Raw genomic sequence first — 6,936 nt, forward strand, 5'->3', positions numbered from 1 at the left:
TCCTCAGGCCACCGCGGGCATTTCATGAGAAAGAAAGAGCAAGGAAGACTGATATTGTGCTTGGGGAACGTTTACGACGTTTTATCTCCTTTGCGGCTCTACAAATATAGAATCGGAAGTGCAGATACGTTCTATCACAAGTGGACCAGCAAGGGCCCATTATTCAAATGGATATATATATATATATATATATATATATATATATAAGGACTTATATAATCTGCGTGTTTGTGTGTTTATGAGACGCAAATTCTACAGAACTTGCTAGAAGTTATTTGGTGGGTTCCTCCCCTCAAACAGGAAAGATACTTTAATAAATTAAAAAGGTATTATCCTTATCCCCCAGTTTGCCAGAAACGTACAAAGGGTCGTCGGTATGTTGGATACTCTCCTTTTTCCACCCTCCTCAGTATTCGAGTCAGGTACGTTCCACTCCTCACTCCACTGAACTTGAAACTATCTGAGGCCGATGTTCTCACGCCACGGCATCTAGTCAGGCTGGACTTCAAATCATTTCCCGTCGCCTCCAAGTTTTCTTACGGCCTATTACATGCTTTCACGTTTTGCTGCGTTCAACCCGTTTTATTACGGCCGACTTGGTGTCTCATCATCATAGTGACTGCCGTGGCTTTTTTTTGTGACAGTTTAAAGGATAAGTCCACCTTCATATACATGTGGATTGAGTGAATGCAGCAATATTAGTAGAACACATCAGTGAAAGTTTGGGGAAAATCGGACAATCCGTTCAAAAGTTATGAATTTTTAAAATATCTGCGTAGTCACTGGATGAGAAGACTACTATAGTGTATGATGTCATATGCGTACAACCATATAAAGAAATTAAGAAGAGAATTTCACAAAACTTTACTTTTTTAATTAAGTGAACTTTTCTTCGATTTGTTGCTGACATATGTTAAGGGTAATATTATTCCCCCTGCCTTCCGAAAGAGGGAAGTCAAGTGTTCTTTTGTTATGCGAGAAAAGTGAGAATATGTTGAATTTTATTTATTCTTTCTTTATATCGTTGTACTTATGTGACATCACAAAGCAGCTATAGTAGTCTTCTCATCCAGCCTTGAGTGAGCAGAAACTTCAAAAATTCATAACTTTTGAAAGGATTGTCCGATTTTCCTCAAACTCTCAATGATGTGCTCTACTAATATTGCTGCATTCACTCAACCCACATGTTTATGAAGGTGAACTTGTCCTTTAAATATCTGACACTGCATCTACTGTAATCACGGCCTGTCGCGTTTGTCCATTCCGTTCCCTGCGTTGTCTCACGTCCATTCCGTTTTGTTCACGGGACGTCACGACTTCGTATTTGGTACTTCTTTTAGCTTCCTTAACAACTATAAATTTTCTATAATTTCCGACATTTTCACAATCCTCGAAAATCCTTGATTTCTTTATGAATTTATAGTGTGCATTTCTTTTTCTTGAAATTGAATGAATGAGCTGTTGCGAATTACGAAACATGAGATCTTTTCCTTTTCACTTTACAGCCTAAATAGTCTGCATCATAGTCACAATCTTTATAACTTAACAATCTCTTTCAGTCTTTGTAAATTCATTCCGCGTACTTTGTTTTCACAAAATCGACGTGCTATTGCGAATTACGAATCTTGTTGCAAGGTATGTATTGGGATGCTTGAATCAGCTTCGTTTTTTTCCCTTTGAAGCCACCAAACTCCCGGGGATGGAAAGTTTGAATGAGTGAGTGAATAACGGATTTAATAAACACCAAACCGGATAGACCATTTCCGTGCAACGGCTATCATTCACAAAATTCGGGAGAATTCTTCCTTTTGTGCTATATTCACGATGTCTCCATGAGCGGAACACTTGAACACTTGAACACTTGAACACTTGAACACACACACACACACACACACACACACACACACACACACACGTGCGCACACGCATGCACACGCATGCACACAAGTATCAACTAAGATATCAGGGGTGGATCCAGAATTCCTTTACAAAATTAAAGAGGGGGTGGGCGCTCTAACCCCCATTTTTCTTTTATTTCTTTTGTTTTAGCAAAAAATAAGGGGGGCACTGGATATTGCCTTCTTCTAAATATAGTTGTCATATATCACTTAACTTCCCCACAAATCAAAAGAGTATACGTCTCTGAATCATTCTTGAAAGTGATTATGATACAAGCCAGGTACGTGTTCCTATAGGATCCTATTCACTTTGTAATGCCTACGAAGAAGAAAAGGGGCGGTAAAACCTTTCGGTCAACAGAGGTAACTTTTGACGGAATAATCATGGCATTTATAATGTATTAACCACACAGGCTGTGAGTAATGTCGACACTTACGTTTGTACTACAGAAAAACAAGTCTGTTTTTTTAGATGTCAGGATAAAAACATTTCCAAGATATCAGTGACCGAAATAACGAGGCCGTTTTTCAAGAAGGGACATTTGATTGATTGGTATGTCACCTTGAACTTCCCTGTTCTTAAATGCTTTTTTGTTCTGTTATTCAGCTCGGGGGGGGGGGGGGGGTGGGGGTGAGTTGCGGTAAACGGATGAAGACCCCGATTACGTGAACGTATCGTCGTTGATGTACAGGGACTTTCCCCTCAAAACATAAAACCATTTGACAGATTTGGAATCGCTGTACATTGTGTGAGCTCGCTGGAAGACCCAGAAAAGCTTGTCACTGCAGGAAGGACAAGCACGGATAGTATGCGTCTGTGTGTGTGTGTGGGGGGGGGGGGGGGGGGGGGGGGGGGGAGGGTAGGGATGAGAGAACAACCGGATCTTAAATCTAGATTTCGATCATTGATATAGGTACTATTATTCCTTTTCTGTCGTGACAAATATTTTGCACCTGTGATGTCATGATAGTGGTCAACTGATTTCGGATGGCGCGTACAAACTAACAGGATTTTTTTTTTGTACTTGTACACATATACTTTAAATGCTTAACTCTTTAGCACTTGTACACAGGTTTTTAACACCGTTATCCTCAATACCACCTGCATCTGTCTATTCTCTAGACGAATTGATCGTGCATGTGCTGAGATTATATTGGAAAGCAGAGTAAAGCAGGGATTAAAATAATTAACGAATCAATGAAGTCATTGAAGAAAAACATGAGCATATCCACCCCACCCCACCCTACCCCTGCGTCAATTCCACTTGATCCTTTTTCGATCTGCCTTAATTGGAAAAGCGAGAGTGTCGTAACATACCTGACTTTATGCAATACCGATTTACTTTATGCAATACCGATTTGAGCCTCATAAGAAAACCCAGCGACAAACGAATTTCGCATATTTGCTGGCCAGGTATTCCCCGACCGCAATGGGGTGAGATGTATTGCGTCATTCGTCATTATAAACCCGGTCTGAGTTCATGCCAAAATACGAATAGTACACCCTCGTACTGTTTGTAAAGAAGAGGTTAATGAAAGATACTAGACGAGAAGACAATGAGATGGCGCGCGGGGGGGGGGGGGGGGGGGGGGGAGCTGTCAAAGACCAAATGCCATCACAAACGGACGGCGGTTACACGTGCCAGTTATGACCTCGCAAACAACAGCTATAAACCTGTGGGGTACAAAAGAAAGTATAGAGAAACTGCCCTCCAAAAACGCCAAGAATTTGGAAACTATGTGAACTATTTGGCTCTACTCTGCACCCCCTGCAAAGGATCTACGGTGTTTTGACGACTGGACAACCCCCTGGGAACATGTCGTTGGTCCACTTTACTGCCCCCTGGACTGTGAAGAGGGAGCCAATGTTGTGACTGGTGGTAGAATGTTAGCCTCGGCGCAAAACTTCTAATACACATACCCCCATTCTAGCTTTCCTGATGCTCAGTCTGATTTGAGACTATGTGACAATATAAGTTATTGGCACAGGAATATGGAAACTATTCTATGTTTTGATTGTTCAGCAAGTCTAATAAGGAGCAATTCTATTACCTTCTAATAGCTGCACGAATCCGAAAGATGTTATTTTCCATCTTTTAAACTAACAACTTGTTAAACGTTTATTACTTTCATCAGTGTGTTGCAATGAAGGGCTGACCGAGAATACCTGAACAGGTTGCAACTCTCCAAATCAACTTAGGTAACTATTAATAGATATGTGTATCTATAAAGTGCGCAGTTTGATAAATGACAACAATAATTTGGTGCGCAAGGGGATGACGATGTGGAGAAGTCTGGTAATTGGCAAAATGAGGATGCAAAAAAAAAATAGGAACAAAAAAACAACCCGAAATCTGGTGCATGTTTTTTGACATGTAAGGGAAACGGTTAAGAATGGACATAGAACGATATGAAAATTCTGGATGCAAGTCTAACAGATTTGACTCTATAGGACGAGTCACATATGGAATGTTGAGTCGTGATCTTTGATAGGATAAAGAGATTTACACGCCGGAGTCTCCCACTACGAATATTTGGGATTAATGTCTGAGAGTTGCTTTCCGCGAATCCCTCATTAGCATCCGACGAAACTGTGACATTTTACCTGAACAAAAGAAGGAATTCTGAACAGAATTTGTATGACACGAACAAACAAATACGAAGGTATGGTAACATACTCATATACATGTATATCTCTGTTCATAAAAAAGAAAAAAAAACAATCCTTTTATGATTAATTCACGTATCTTCTTAAAACAAGAGGTTTATATATTCTTCGCTAACAGTAATATGTACGCGAAACAAATTGGATAGGAAGAAGAATTGGGTACAGGTGGCTAGCAAAGAAACACCAAAGCAAAAATGTAAAAAGCAAAACAAAGGAGAGAAGTTCAACAATACCAGCAGCAGCAGCAGCAGCAGCAGCAACAACAACAACAACAACAACGACAACAAATCAGTTAGCGGCATAATCCCCGGGCATATCATTAGAAGATTAAGAAGAGGATGATCACAATTATATAATATTGACTTTGCTTGAGGAAGATACCAAAAAATATTCTTTCAGTGCCGGCAATATTTTTTTTGCTGGTATCTCTCAACATGCTCAAGGCCAGTCAATATCATGATTATTACCTACCCCCTAGGTACATTAGGAAAATATGTGAATACGGCCATACACTATGATATAGATCAAGCCACATTTGACTACCTGTATAGATCATCACCAACGTGTCTAATAATTGCAAAATTGTTCATCAATGTACATCATTCAACTCAACTTCTAAGACACATATGTAGTTGTAACAGGCGAACTTCAAACATCTGAACGTATTTACACTTTGTTTTTGCTTCTGTTTCAATTTGGAGAGTTGTAATACAACTGATGGTCACTGTGCAGTTATTGAGCACAAAATGTACTCGTCATTGTTTGACGCGTAGTGTTGCTGGAAGTAGTCGACCTTGTATGAGTTGATTTATTGGCGTACTTCTGCCATGCGAGCGTCCCAGATTTGTGAATGTCGCCTCTTTGTGATTGACCGGAATGTTTACATGTAAAGTGAATGGCGAGACCCGGATGGAGGGTGATACGCACTAATATCGCCCGCTGACCTCGACGAACGATCAAAATACCAACTACAATTGCCCCATAAAACTCCTCGTATAGGTAATAATTTAAGATATTTCGTGTACATTTTCCTATGATATTGGTACACAAAGAGGGAAACGTGGTTTGACACATTCCTTGGTATATAATAGTATCGTGTCACTTCTGATTGGAATGTTCCGTTGTTGTGTAAAGTTTGTAAACGGATCAACGCAACGTGCACAAGGTCAGGGGACCTTTCCTTTGTGTGCGTACTTTTTGAGGGGAGGGGATTTTTTTTCCTCCGTCAAGTTGCAAATCGGCATGAAAAAACAACAACCAACGAAGACAAAACTGAAACGAGTGAGGACTTAAGAAGTGTTTGCTGAACTGTGAAATTGACTTCTTATTTCCGTTTTTCATTCTAGAATGAACAACGTGGCGAAAGTGTTTCTTATCTCTGTTTTTTTAAAAATCTTTTTCACTTTTTCTCAGTGTTAGGAGAGAGGTTTGTACCTCTCTATTGGTAGTAATGATAATTGTTACATAACGTGTAGCAGCAGACAGACGAGGAATGTAGTACAGTGTATCAAGTGTGGTAGGATTTTCTTTTCTTTAAGAAAAATCAACATACAGACCAAGACATAAACACGCACATAAACAAGACATGTATTTACAATATATCTGTTGTTCCTCAAAGGAGGCAGTATAAGCTATGCCCACCTTCTTGGTTCCTCTGTGGGAAGTTAACGTGGAAAACATGTACAACACAACACACAAATATCCCACTAATATGCAATGTTCTTTGGCTCTCCCTAAGTTACGTTCATTTTCTATCTTTATTTCTTCTGTTATTTTTTCTTTCTCATACCTGTTCTTCTTCTACCACCTCTCTTTTTATCCTACTCTTGGTTTTTTTTCCAATAACATTATTTGAATCAAATTTGGTCGAACTTATTCTCATATCATTTCACAAGAAAACCAAATGCAATACATATCGCTGGACAAAAGAGTAACGACAAACTCGCCATATCAGTATGCAAAAATGAAAAAAGAAAACAAATGCGTATTGCTACAAAACTGAATGCAATGATATCAGGCGAGTTGAGAAAACGGGGATATCGTGAGTAAATGACGAAATCAAAGCATAAGGTCCGTTACGAACGAAGTCTGAAATATGAAGGAACCAACTAAAAGTGATGCTTGTCAGTTCCTAGTGTTGAATGCGTTTCATGTTCATAATAGAGACAGAAAATCAGGCATGAATATAATGATGCTGAATCTTTGAATCTTTGTTAATAATTATGTGATGTCATTATACAATGATATGTATTGATTTTTCTTTGAGTGGGATTTATAGCACTTAAAGGGTAATGCTAAGACTTGTGCCAACCGACATTCAATTATTTTATTTAAAGAAGTAGGAACTTTAAAAAGGCAACTTCGAGAAAT

This window comes from Diadema antillarum, unplaced genomic scaffold, assembly GCF_040938485.1.
Source record: "Diadema antillarum isolate AM-2024a unplaced genomic scaffold, OU_Dant_1.0 seq00000536_RagTag, whole genome shotgun sequence".
Taxonomy (NCBI): domain Eukaryota; kingdom Metazoa; phylum Echinodermata; class Echinoidea; order Diadematoida; family Diadematidae; genus Diadema; species Diadema antillarum.